This window comes from Pipra filicauda, unplaced genomic scaffold (assembly GCF_003945595.2).
Source record: "Pipra filicauda isolate LSUMZ 115617 unplaced genomic scaffold, ASM394559v2 scaffold18_size4552066_pilon, whole genome shotgun sequence".
Classification (NCBI taxonomy): domain Eukaryota; kingdom Metazoa; phylum Chordata; class Aves; order Passeriformes; family Pipridae; genus Pipra; species Pipra filicauda.
This window is the reverse complement of record NW_024104298.1, coordinates 1,945,338-1,959,142: the sequence shown is the minus strand read 5'-3', so window position 1 is coordinate 1,959,142 and position 13,805 is coordinate 1,945,338. Positions and strand designations below refer to the sequence as shown.

The following is a 13,805-nucleotide window of genomic DNA, read 5'->3' as shown; positions in this document are numbered from 1 at the left end:
TCGCGAGATCTCAGCGCAGCCAAGCGCACAGTGAAGGGGATGCTCCCGGAGCTGTCGCGAGACTTCGGGGCGCCGGGGCCCTCGCGGCGCCTCCCGGAGATACCGCGAGGTTTCCTCCTCACTCACCTCTCTCCAGGGTGGTAGAGAGAGCGGCCGCGAGTTCTCGCGAGATCACGAGCTCCCCCCTTTCGCTCCGCCGCGCTGTCCTTTTGTTCGCCGCTCTCGCGAGAGCCCCCGCGCGCGCGTGCGGCCCGGACGGCTCTAGAAGGAAGCAGGCCCCGGGTCACGTGGGTAGGCGCTGCCGCCATCTTGTCGCTCCCCTCCCCCGGGCAGTGGCGCAGCGCGTAATGGCGGTGCTGGGGGGGTGAGGGGAGGAGGGGTCGCTGCCCCCCAAAACACACCGGGCTCCGCCACCTGCTCTCAGCGCGGGTGCGGACACCATAACCTGTGCGTCTGCACAGCTCAAACAGTCCCCTTTGCCCGGAGCCCCGGGGCACATCCTTGCGAGCCGCTCACCCCGACACGCTGCTGGTGGTGGTCGACACGAGTTATTGCACACATCCGGCATCTTTTTCCCCCTAAAACCTTTAGTTGTCAAATCAAAGGACATGCCAAAGGTTCCCCCCGGCAGTCCCATTTTCCCTGTGGTGACAGTTTCACCCTCCCATTACATCCCCAAAATGCCCCACCTTGGACTCATTAAGACTCTTAGCCTGTAAACATCACTCAAATAATAAGCATTAAAATGCCTGTCTTTAAAAAGAAAAGTATATAAATAACCCCCTTCCCTTCCATCACAGCCTGCTGACACAGAAAACACTGGAGCCACTTCCTGGAATTTGGGTCAGTAAAAGTCCTGACAAACATGCTCTGGGGGTCAGGACATACTGACGTATCCAAGGAAAAGGACATTAGTTTGATTGTCCTTGATCCACACACAGCAATTATTCCTCCATTTCCCTCCTCCAACAAGAGAGCATAGGGAAGATTTAAACTCCAGAAGGATGGCTGGATTCACCGTGGGATTCAAAAGAAAGACAATACTTTCCCACAGTACTCACACATATAGTTAATCTCTGCTTAGGTTTTCCTGCCCTTAAAGTTGGAGCGCTAGAACCAAAGTCCTCCCATTCCAGAAATTAAGCCCTGCAAGGTTTAAACATCCACAAACAAATCCTTAAATGAGCAAAACACCTTCTCACAGACAAACCTGTCAGTTCTGTACAGGACAGGGTCTGGCCTTAAACAAAACATTTCTCAGTTCTCTCCTTCACTCTTCCACAATGCTCCTTCATCCAGCTACAACTCCAGAGTTAAAGATTTATATTTGTATTTCTTCCCCATGTGCACCTATTTATATAATTTAAAACCTTGCAGGTGTCTTCACTGAGGCTGCCTGACAGTTAAAAGGAAAAAAGAAAAAGTTTCTGTATTCTTTTAAAAAGCTGTTACTGGATGGAGGCCCAAATTTTGTGGGGTTTTTCTGAAAGCAAGTGTCAAATAAATCTTTTAATTCCTTTTCTTTTTACTGCTTTTGGAGACAATTCTAATTTCTGAACAATTCTGCAATGTTTACATCCCTGCAGTGTCTTCAGTGCTTTTATAAACAAGGGCATTGTTTAAGATAATTCATATGCACTAGAAAATGACATTAATTAATTCTTTGCTGTGCAAGTTTTAGAAGTATCATAGCAATTTAAACCCTGATCCTGCAGTCAGGAAAGTCAGTTCTTGGGGAAATCAGTTTTCCCTCTGTTATTAAGTTGCCATCTGCACTAGGCAGGACCATGTATTCTCTGTTTCACTTTTATTCTTCCACAGCTGAGTCAGACACAATTCCCTGGAGGAAGCTGAGCAGCTCCTGAGTACCTGAGTCAAGCATTAAACCAACACTGGAGTCCTCACAAACCCTGCTTACTGTTAAACTCAGCAAGTTTTTATTGATGGGTTCGACCAAAACTGCTTAAAACCTGACACTGCCAGGTGCTTGGACACTCAAATCCTAGCAGGATTCCCAAATTTGCTGTTCCTTCACCTGCAGAGCCTCCTCTGGTAGTCTTACTGAAAGGCTACACTGTTAACCCCCAAATAGCCAGAAATACGGCTTTCTGGGTATAGAGGAGGTTGCATTAGGAAAACAGTGTCACCAGCTGCCACCAAACCCTTGTGAGCTGTGAAGTCAACACTGTTTATGAAGTTGTATCTGCCTTTTAGAATATTTTTATCCAACACTGATAGATACTGACCTTGTGTACATGAGCTTCCTTATCTGTTTTGAAACTATCAACAGGTCATACAGTACTAACCATCTTAGCAAGCAGATTTCTCATCTTACAAAGCTATGGCCTCACTTCTAAGGAAAGGAGATATTTTACTAATCATAAAGCAACTCAGGCCCTGAAATCCAGAGTGTGATACAAAATAAATCCTACCATGAATGTAATTCTCAGGTTGCAGTACTGAAAACTTGTTTCTTGTTCTACAGAGCTGCTTATGAGTACGATACAATATTTGTGTGAGTCTTTCATATTGTAAGCAGGGCAATAAAAATATAACTTCAGTGTTGTCCAGCCACAGGTTAGCAGAGGGACTTGGAAAGAGCCTTTAGTCAACAGCGTATATCTCTCCGTAACATCAGAAATCTGTCTTTAACAGCATAATTTTTACATGCTCCATCTGATCAGTTCCCAAAGTTCTGTGGACAGTTTTAGTAGTCAAAAGGCACAATCTTACTGATTTGGAGGAATAACATGAGAAGAAGAAGCACGTGCAACCATTGATGGTACTGCTGGTGAAGCCTTCACTAAAAAGTCTGCATTTCCCTACAGCAGTGGCTACGAAACTCTTTGGACTCTTTGGGTAAGTTTTAAAATAATCTATGTAAAAAATTATGCAGCAGAATAAAATGGAAAAGCATTGTTAAAGCTGGCACCTTTCCTCTAACTTCAAAACAAAACTAGGTTTGTTGCATTGGACAGCTTTACCAGGTTCCTCACATTTGAAAAGCTGTCTCTGTTCAGACATTTCTGTTGGCAGCAGGACTGGTGTAGGCAGTTCCCAGCACTTGCCATTTGTTCCTGTCCCCCAGGTGTCCCCTCTTTTGTCCCAGTACAGCTATTAGTGATGCCAGTCCGTGCAGTCAATGAAGGAACTGATCTGAATTTAAAATAACTGTTTGTAGGCATAGAAAGAGACCCTGCCTACATCAACTCTCTGCCCTGGTAAATGTGTGTGGGATATTGGGTTGTAGTCAATCAATTTTGTCAATTTAGTGAATATTTCCTACCATACATGTGCCCTAACTCAGTGTTAGCCAAGGATTTCTCACACTTGCATTGCCAGCTGATGTAGTCCCCATCTCACTCTGCATGCCCAGCTCATTTCAGACTCAAATAAACTGGTGTGGAGAGGGTGCTATTTTTCAACTGGATCAGTCTGGCAGGGAGGCATCACAAGTGCCTCTGCCAGTCCAACATGAGAGGGGTAACCAGTCCCAGGCAGGGACAACAGGAGCCTGGAGCTGCTGCCGAAGGAGCCTGTGTGGAGCCACAGCCTCCTTCTCTGGGTAGGCAGGGGCAGAGCAGGATGAGAGCACAGGATGTGCACCCACATTTTCTTGGGAAAGGAGTGCACTGGGTGCCCATTACACAAGCCATGGAACTCGGGGGGAATCTCAGGAAAATCTGGGCAGAATTTTCTGTTGCCTGTAGAATTACATCAGGTATCTTAGCCAAAATGTGCACAGAGTTTTTTTTATTTGTTTTTGTCCTTCTGACTCTGTTTTGATATAAAATCTAAGTAATAAAGGAAGTTACTACTAATAAAAACATTATTATTAAACTGTGCCTGGACAGCATTGATAGAATATTTACAGAATTTTCCACTATGCTGCAACACTATTTTCTGCCATTGATTGCCTTTGCTGAGTATACATCTATCCTAAGTCTCAGAGAGGACATAATGCCTTTAACTCACCTGAAGAATTAAAAGGCAATCTGATTAAGAGCTACTCTGTTCTTTGGCTAGTGTATTGCCACCCAAGCATTGCTGGCTCCCCTTTTCTCTCCACACTCACAGACTGGTAGATAGAATGTACACAATTGATTGGAGAGGGCTTGATGAAGAGCAGATTCGTGATGAATCTCTGAAAAGATGCCTGGAGCGTGTTCTAAAGCTTCAAAGACATTCACATCTTGTCCTGAAAAACCACTAAAGACTGTTTACAGACAGCAGAGACTGTGAGAAAGGAGAGACAGAAAGTTTTATAAGCTATGACTCTAGAACGGGGATACGCAGAGAGAATTTGGCCATTTCAAACATATAATAGTCCTTATCTGAAGCAGCTTCTCTTTCTCTCTTTTTTTTAAATGAAGTCCTATTTTTATTTTCTGTAATGGTTTAGTGACAAGATCAAGTAGTCACAGGTTTCTGTGGGAACTGAGGAAGCACAAGCATAGTCTTGTCCTTATTTCTTCTTGTTACATGACAGAGGAAGAATGAGTCCGTAACTTCCACACAGGAGATACTTCTTGAGCTGGAATCAGGGCACAGGACTGCCACCCAAGGCTGTCACTGAAATGGCAGCAGAATAGAGGCAAAGAAATGGGAGATAAGATGAAGATGGTCCCCTTTTGAGGTAAGAGTGAGCAGAACAGCAAAAAATCCATGCTGCTTGCTGTGAGCCTGCTGTGTTACATGCTTAGCCCAAAAAAAGGACTGGCCTGCCTGCCTGCTGGGGCTGCCTTGCTTGCCTGGGTCCAGAGGAGTGTAGAACTGCAGTAGGAGAGGCTTCCTCCCCCTCCCTCCTCCCTGAGCCCCCAAGAAGTCACTCCTCCAGAGCCTGATGGGATATCCAGACCCTCACTCCCAGCCTCCACCCCATGTCCCAGCTAAATATCCCTGCTTTGCCAACAAGTCCCTCTGTCTGCTGTGCACCTCTCTTGGCTGTGGAGGATTTTCCCTGGCCACATGTGAGAGATGGAGTAGATGCATCCCGGGTTTTCAAGGAAGGGCCTTACTAGCTCTCTCCCCTCTTGTGTGCAGGGGTTTGACTTCTGCTGCCAGGTGTGAGCACCTGGCAAGCTTTGACCTTTGCAGATGGTGGTTGTGCAACATGGTGCAGCTGCCAGGAGTGCTCAGGTTGAGTGGATGGCCTCAGCTATCTGGGGAATGCCCGGCGTTGCTCCTTATTAAGTGAGAGAGATTTTCAAGTATTAATAATGTTACTGAGAGGCAGCACTAACTGAATGTTCCATCCTGTGCGCTGTCAGAACCATGCTGGACTTTTTCTGTGGCTCAGAGTTGTAGAGGGTTGTAGAGGGTGGAAGGGAGGGTATTTTTTGACTAAAATGACAAGGGTGGTTGTCCTGACTGGAAGAATGAATGGAAAGAATATGGAAGTTCTATGAACATTGAAAATTTCTGAGTTGGGCTCTATTTTTCATATCCCTAGATTCCTTGCTAGCTTGGATTTTAAAAACCTTAATCACTTTTATCTCTCTGCATTCGGATCTCTCCATTGTCCCCACTGGACTCCAAATTACCTTGCCTTCCTCTCTCACTCCCCAAGTTTATGCACTGCTTTGTCTTCACAAATGCTGTTTTCCATGTTCCAATTAGATTGAGGGCTTGCCTGCACAGGAAAGTTGCACTACTATTAATTTGCAGTTTGCTTTAAAGAAATTATGTTAAACCTGGGCAAAAGGCCATGTGGACTCCCTGGTATTCCTTTGCAGGAATACAAATGGCTTGTTTCAGGTTAGATCAGGTCAATTAGGAACAGGAAGAACTTGCAAAGCAATAAATTTTCCTGCACCAGAACAAAGAGAGCCCAGCAGCTTCTTCTGCCCATTGTGTCCTCCAAATGGGAGTGAAAAGCTGGGGGCATGGTCTTGACCTCAGCAGGAGTCTCAACCCACTGGGCAGAGGTAGCTGGTCCCACCAAAGCAGCAGCTGCTGCTGTCACTGTGTTCTGACACGAGCTGTGAAGCAGATGATGCCCACTGCAGCCTTTTTCCTGCCAGAACATCCCAGTCCACAGGGCAGGAGAGGGGCCTGGCTCCCACTCTGTTCCTACAGGTATTAAAAATTGAGTCCTTTGCCAAGCAAATTGTAGTATGACAGTATTCAGTAGGAAAAAGTCATGAGCATCCATCTACTGCCCCTCTTTGAATGAATGCCTGGAGTTAACTGTTGGTTTACAAGCAGACTGTAATTTTATGAATATGCCTTTCTCTTGTAGACAAGCTCAAAGGAACAGAAGGTGAAGACAAAAGAAGAGAGACTTATAGCAGCAAGAAGAAAGGGAAGAGGCACATCAGTAAATCTTGGATTCTGTGAATTCTCATTGTTAACTGGTTTGAACTGGTAAGCTAGTAATTGCCTAAATCAAAACAGGCACCTAGTCAAGATGGCTCCTATATTAATCAGCATTAGTATTATACTTTGAAGAAGGCACTAATGTTTCTCATTTTGGTTTCTGTAAACCTTTTCTAATTACTATTTCCAAATACCAAATGTAACTTTTATGTTATGTAACATAAATGTAGCATTAGAGTCTTCTTTGAAAATCCTCTAGAGGGTCACTGACCAGAGAGTGTGATGGCAGCTCAGAAGGGCCTGTGGGATTGTCAGAGTCCCGAGGACACCCCCAGCTCCACAGCACTGCTGGTCTCCAGCTCCCCACAGCCCTGCCCTGCCTGGCCATGGGCCCACGACCTGTCCCAGCCATGGCTGTCCCCGAGTTGGGGAGGTGCCCGGTGCCTGAGGCTGCCCCCAGCTGCACCTGGATGGGGAATGGGAATGGCCTGGGCTGCCAGACCCTGCTCTGATGCCCTGGGAATTCCCCTGCAGTCCCCAGTCCCCAGCCCTAAGGGATCTGCTGCCCTTGCTGCCAGCAATCCTTGCTGTGCCCTGCCAGGAACTAAAAGACCTAAATCATGAACCAAACCCAATTCTGGTCTTCAAGAAAAAGGGGGAGGAAGGCCCATCTTTCCATTCCCTCACTGTTGCCACTGAGTGTTGATTAGGTCTGTCCCTTGGCAAGTGAGGGGTCTCCAGCAAGAGAATGGAAGAGGTGTAGAAACTTGAAGTACAAAAGCTCGTAGAGTTGTGAGCAGAGGAGAGGGAAGGTCTGGATATGGAGGCACCAGCTGGAGCACTCAGAGGGGAAAGTGCTCTCTGAATGGCCTGAGTTAGCAGGTCACCAAGACCACAGGGCATCTCCCTGTTATCCCTCAAGACACTCAGAACTGGGGACAAAGTGATTAGCCCTCGATTGTCAGAGTTGGGACAGGATGCAGATGCTGTTGCAAAAATTCAGAAAAGATACAAAAAGATGTCCAAACCCTGTGCATAGTCAGGAATCCAAGAATAGCCCAGGAGACACGAGAAGGGCTTAATAGTTGGCATCCCTTGTGTTCTCTATGGCATCACACAGATCCTAGACCCATTACCTGGGCATGGTCTTCATATTCCCTGTATTTTGGATAGATGGCTTGAACATGATGACCTGATGCCTGGTGGCTGCACTTGTGAGTGTGAGACTGAATGTGGCTGAGTGAAACCTGTTTTGTTTCAGTTTTTATTTTAAATGAAATCACTTTCTTCCCCTTCCCCTCCTATATGTTTTCTACATTGTTTATACCATGTTGGAGTAGTAAATAGGAGCACCTAGCTGCATAATCTTTCAGTCATATCTCTTGTGGTGGCAGCAGAGAAAGAACCATAAAAAATTTAATGTCAGTAGAAAATAGTCTTTTTCTGGATGGGTTCATCAAAGGCCACCCTGTCCCTCTTGCTGGCTTTGGTCAGCAGTGGAGGTTACACAGCTGGAGCTGTGGCCCACTCCATTGTAAGAGGCTTAGCTCAGGCTTCAGCATGCACATTGCAACCTTTCCACTTAAATCATTAAAGGTAAAGGGGTTTTGAGACATCTAGTCCACCACACTGCCTTAAGACTAAATATATCCATCCACTCTGGATGGATGCTCATCAGACTGGATGTCCAGAACACCAGCTACATGCCCAAACTGAGGTAGGGCTCCCAACCCTGGCAATAATTGTCTTCTCCTAAGGGGCAGGGCCCCAGGATGCTGTCATGTCAGCACAGCCACTGTTCCTCAGCTGTGAGGCAGGAACCCCTGCTTCATGCTGGGACTGAAAAGCTGCTTAGTGAGCTAAAGGCTCCCGGCTCCTTTCAGACACCCACGGACACGGTGGAGCTGAAACCCTCCCACCCCTTTCCGAGGCAGGCAGCTCAGTGCCTGCAGGGAAGCAGGAGCTGCTGCTGCCTCTCTCTAAGACAGCAGCTCCTGGTGACTTCCCCCTTGTCTAAAAGATGGCACAATGGTGGTTTTCAGCTCCAAGAAGTGGCTGCACGGCTTGTTGTATGTCACCTCACTGTGAAGTCTCCCTGTACTCATCACTTCTAGCCTATTCATAGTAAACAGGAAAAGTAGTTTATTTCCTTCCTCTTTGCAACTGCTTTTTATATATTTGTGTGCTGCTATTCTGCCCCTCCTCAGACTTCACTTCTTGAGACTGAATTGTTTTTCATTGTGCCTTACAGTTTATATCTTCTGAACTTCTCGTAGAGCAGCAATTTAACATTTAAATGAATATAGTGTTCCTGAAATGAGCTGGACTGACAAGGCATGGAAATGGAGACTTCTGTCTTCACAGATTAGACACCACAGTGGTAGGAGGAGTGAGAACTCCATACCTAACTTGTGATCTGGAACATCTCTAGAGGCAAGAAGACAATGTGGTGATGAAATATATCTGAGTGGTTCAGGTTTCCTCCTTAATCAGTAACCTCTAGGCAGCCTCTGAGGATTCATTTGTGCCAGATGTGGTGGTGTTTTTGCGATATGGACAAAACATTACAATAGCAAGGAGCAGTGTTAACCAGCTCATTTCATATGAATTACCAGCCTTGTGGGGGCAGAGCATTCAGGCAGGTTCATCTAATCAGCTGTAGATGGACACATGGAAGGATCTCCAGCCAAGTCATCTCAGGCCCCTCTTTCAGCTGCAGAGGAGAAAAAGGCACTCGGAGGTCATGAATCATCTCATCCCAAAGTAGGTATTTAAAATAGATCAGATAAGACATACCTTTAAATTGCCTGTGGGGCAACAGGCTCAGATGTAGAGATAGACACTGTAGACATCTAAAATTAGGTGAGCTGAATCTCACCTGTGGAGTCCACCAAAGTGGTGACACAGGGGTCAAAAGCCCCACTTCCTGTGGGAAACCTTCAGAGCACATCTTCTGCCTTTTTGAATTTACAGCCACCTCAAAGCAGCCAGGTGTCATGGCTGATGAGAGACATATGAGGGTCTTCCACTAAATGGCTACATCTTACTGATTTTCAGAAATAATTTTTTTTTAAATCCTTCTTTCTTAGTTCAGTATCTAAATAATCATTTTCCAGAGCAGGAATAGTTGCTTTTTCACATCTGCTCATGCCATCAAGGGGAATTGGAAAAGCAAATGCTTGGATTAGGAAGCACTGATGTTCATCATGGCTAAAATAATGGTATTTTGTAGAGGGGAACTTTTAGATTGATTCATCTGATATAGTTAAACTGTAAAGATTTATCTTGCAGAATCTTTGGCAAATAAGTACTTCAAAACAGGTTTTTTTACTTTCATAGCATCTTCTCCCCCTCCTCTCATTTTTATTCCTTAGTTAATAGTTTGTAACTAAGGAAAAAGCTTCTCTTGATACAATAGCACATCTCCTGACCCACTTCAGTGCAAATGCATACATAACCACTTGTTTGTTTGTACTTCTACAGGTGTTGGTGCTGTGCAGATATGGGCTGTGGTTAAAGTTTCATAATGGAAAATCTGACAGGCAGTTAACTAATCCATGAGTCATATTTCGTAATAGCCTAAAGGTCTCTGATGCTCGACCTTCATTTGATACCCTTGCCATCAGGCAGTTTATACATGACCCCTCTGAAGAACATTCTTTATATAGATGACTGCACTGCTGCCCTTTTATACCTGCAAGGATGGGCATTGCACTTACTGAACCAGGGGAGTCTCCTATCTCCCTTTCCACCCCTCCTCTCCATGAACAGGACTGCAGAGGTGCACTGCAGGACACTCACCTGGGGAATGAGAGCAGTGGAAATCTCTCTGCTTAGTTTAAGTCTTCTGTAGGACCCGGCTGAAAGGTGAGGAGAGGGATGGGGAGCTGTTTTCAAACTCCATTCACCCTAACCCTGCTGAAGGGGTTTCTGATTGGAACAGCTCCAGTAATAAAAGTAGCAGTGGAACTACCAGCACTAGCAGAGCTCTGCTGGTTTCACCTGTGCATGGCTCACTTCTGCTCAAGGCAGGCCAGACAGACACCGAACAAGACATCCTTTTTTTGCTAACAGCATTCCCAATGCCAGGGTCTTAAAAGGAAGGCCTAATGTGGAAAGGGCTGGTCTGGAGAATCTACACCTCTGTTTTCTAGCCAAAGGGTGAAAAAGCAGCACAGTGCTTATGAGGGTACCTTGGCTTTCAGGACTTCTCAGGTCCTTTCTGAAGGGCATTGCTGCTGTTTCCAAAGCTAAAATAAAGCAGACACATGACTTCGGTCACTGCATGAGAAGTTTACATACTATGACTTGTCATAATAAAGAAACCTAAACAAAAGCCCAGTGTGTCACTAAAGCTGCAATATGTTTTCCATGCTAAATTCTTTTAGGTTTGCTTTTGCTTCTTTTTTACAGCTGTGGAATAGTAGAATATCTCAGGGATATCTGACGTTGCAGGATAGAAGGTTCTGGTCTTCATGAATGGACCCACTATAAAACAGAGCAGAAGGTTATCTTATTTTTGAAACACTCTGGCATACAACTTTTACAGCGGTGCCAAATGCTGGACAACAATGAGAGCAGCTGAGAAGACAAATGGAAAGAAGAAAGCAAAGGAGAAGGGTTAACTTTGGCTGCCTCTTTAAGAAACTCTGACATTTCCAAGTGACTATTTTATAATTGTCTCTGAGATATCAGCAGACACCACGAGTGATGTATATGTAGCATGTGAGTTGCCTGCTGTATGTGGAAAACTGCCTAGGGAGGGATTGGCACAGTGGGAGGGGGAACATGGCCAGCCTGACTGTAGGCACCAGTGAGGAGTTTAGTCATCCTGCTGAGTCAACAGGAGACATGGCACCTCCAAAGGTGCTTTTGCCTACTCTTCATTCCATGTTAGACAGCTGAAGTTATATGGGAAGAGCCTGTAATGACAGGCTCACATGCAAGCTGCTGTTTATGCATGGGATTCATCTTGCTTGGCTGATCTGCATCACCAGCTCCAGACCTCTTCATCTGGAATAAAGCTGGTGTCAGACTGGGCAAGGCTTGCTGGGGCTGTTTCTTGGGGCTGTCCTTGCAGCTCTTCTCAAGCAAATGCAGAAGGTAAGGAAAGGCCAAACAAAGGTCCCAGTAGGATTCAGGTTCGTTTCAGAGGGACAGCAGTGTTTGAATCCTGACAGCTTTACTGAAAGATATTTTTTGCTATCATTGAGGGTCCCTGCAAGATGAAGGACCCAGCTGCACAAATCCCACTGGGAGGATAGGGCTGCTGACACAAATGTAATATAATAAAACGTGTTACAGACTTGTACAACTCTTGTCTGATGATCTGAGGGACTCCTCTCCCAGTTTGCCCTCAGTACCCCCTGAAGTCAGTGTAACTATCACCTCCAACAACTCATGGCATTGGATCATGATATTTGTAACAAACTTCTGGTTTAAAGTGCCAGGATATAGGAACTATATTGTATGTCTGTTCCACAACATGCTGAACTCTTGCTTTGTCTGAATTTTTGTCTTTTTAAAAGTATTTTTTAAGGTCATCTTAATATCAGAAGAGAATTTTCATTTTGTCCATCTTTCCTCTCTTTATTGCAGTATTGGCTGTAATTAAACTCTAAATTGCAGGAGCATCGTTACCTGACATTTTTCTCTCTTTTCCAAACAATTCCTGGAACTGAAAGTTAATAAAAGGAGATACCCCTTTTCAGTTCTTTGTTCAGCTTCCCTGGCTTGTTTTCAGCATTTGACAATGCTTTCCAGGCTCTCAGTTTCACCTCCCTATTTTCTGGTTCCCTGAGCTTGTGTGGTGCCTTTGATGCTGCAAAAGGGCAAGATAAAGCACTGAGGAAAAAAAGTGAAGTACTGTGACAAAAGGACAGGCATCACCCCAGGGATTCATGTACTGAAAGATCTTTAAAATTCTTCTCAAAACTGACTAGTTGGGAGTTGACAGTATCCTTTTAAGGACGGTTTATGTTCAGAAATCCCGGTTAGTCTTATGAGCAAGTTTTGGCTGAGCACAAGTGCTGATGACTTTTTGAAATGAAAAACATTTCTAAAGACGAAAATAGCTAGTACTGAAATCTCTCATAGCCCTTATTTACAATTTCTATGTGATCCCTTGTCCAGATTTATAATGATTGCTTGCCAGCAGAACTTACAACTCTGTGGATTTGTCTTTAATGTTGTAATTAAAACCAGGATGATTTTCATGGGCCCAGAATAATTTGTAATTCTTGTGAGAGCTCTGTCTTTTAAGTGGCCTTACATAAGATGTAATCTTCACTGACCTAAAGCATGCATACACAATTTTTTAAAAAATGATTGATGTTTTCATCAAGCAGTTGTATACCTTTGGGATCATTTCAACCTGATGCATTTAAGTACAATTTTCCCAGCCTTTCTCAAGAATTTATAATGTTTTCAAGTTATATCTAAGTAAAACACTCCTTTTTTTTCTTCTGCCAGGTGCCTCCAAATAGCTTGCATCTTTTAGTCCTTCTGTAAGAGGTAAAGATGTGACCTTTCATTCTTCCTGAACATTTTCCCTTTTACTGTTCACCCACTGACAACATATGCTGGGGACCCTGCAGTGACTCCCCAGCATTTCCAGAGCTATGCAGTCTAAAGACCAAAACCTTCTTGTTCTCCCTAAATATGGGATCACTATGTAGTGTAACCCCCAAAATCTGATCTCCTACTAGTTCTCCATATTTGTTGGGGGGGTGGATGTTCCTTATGGTACAACAAAAAGGCTATGCTGGCATCCCTCACACACTGAACAGGGCAGAAATGTGTTACAGCAATAGTCCGTGAGGGGTTGTTATATGGCATGGGTGGAGAGTTAGGTCCTCAAATGTGAACTTCTTATTGGAACACGTAGCTATTTTTGAAGTCTGAAACTTCATTAACAGGATTCCTCTACGGATAACTTTGTCCTTTTAACTTGTCCTTACAGCTTTCGTTCTGGGAATATTTAATATAAGGTGTTTTGATTCTTGAACCTGCCTGTGCCTGGTAGTATTAATAACCCGGGGCAGGGAATGTTTATATAGTACTGAGCACCATGGCAGCACTTGGTAAATAATGAAATAAATCGCAGGCTTTGTTTCTGTTCAAATACTGTGTTTGCCTTCTGTGGATACAGATCTTCTGGATCCTGCTCAACAACCTCATTTGGGTGAAACTGGATATTGTGCCGATTTTATTCCAGCTCCTTTAATGTATGGCAACTGTACAGACAATGCTCTGGATAACAAAGAACTCAGAGTCCCCCATCTAAACCTAAGAAAAAGCCAAAACCCCTGGATCCTGCACTAAAAATACCCACCAGGATTCTTAATTTTTATACAAATACACAACTGAAGTAGAAAAGGCAAGAAGCAAATCAACAACTGCAGCATACAAGGGTCCAAATTCACCACCCCATTCCAAAATTCCAGACATGCACTGAAAATACCAGGGCTGGGAAGTTACTCTGGCTG

General features: G+C 44.6%; 1 long non-coding RNA gene across 5 annotated transcripts; it reads left to right on the top strand.

Moving 5' to 3' along the window:
• The first annotated feature begins 106 nt into the window (after positions 1-106).
• LOC113998915 lies at positions 107-13,323 on the top strand. 5 transcript variants are annotated; one of them, XR_003544653.2, is made up of 5 exons: positions 107-291; positions 2,656-2,859; positions 4,490-4,636; positions 6,242-6,366; positions 10,732-12,028. It is a non-coding gene; the product is annotated as an uncharacterized LOC113998915 (long non-coding RNA). The 5 variants fall into 5 exon arrangements; XR_005563150.1 differs by lacking the exon at positions 107-291 and adding an exon at positions 314-843; XR_005563151.1 differs by lacking the exons at positions 107-291; positions 10,732-12,028 and adding an exon at positions 12,790-13,323 and having other exon boundaries at positions 1,461-2,859.
• Positions 13,324-13,805: the final 482 nt, after the last annotated feature.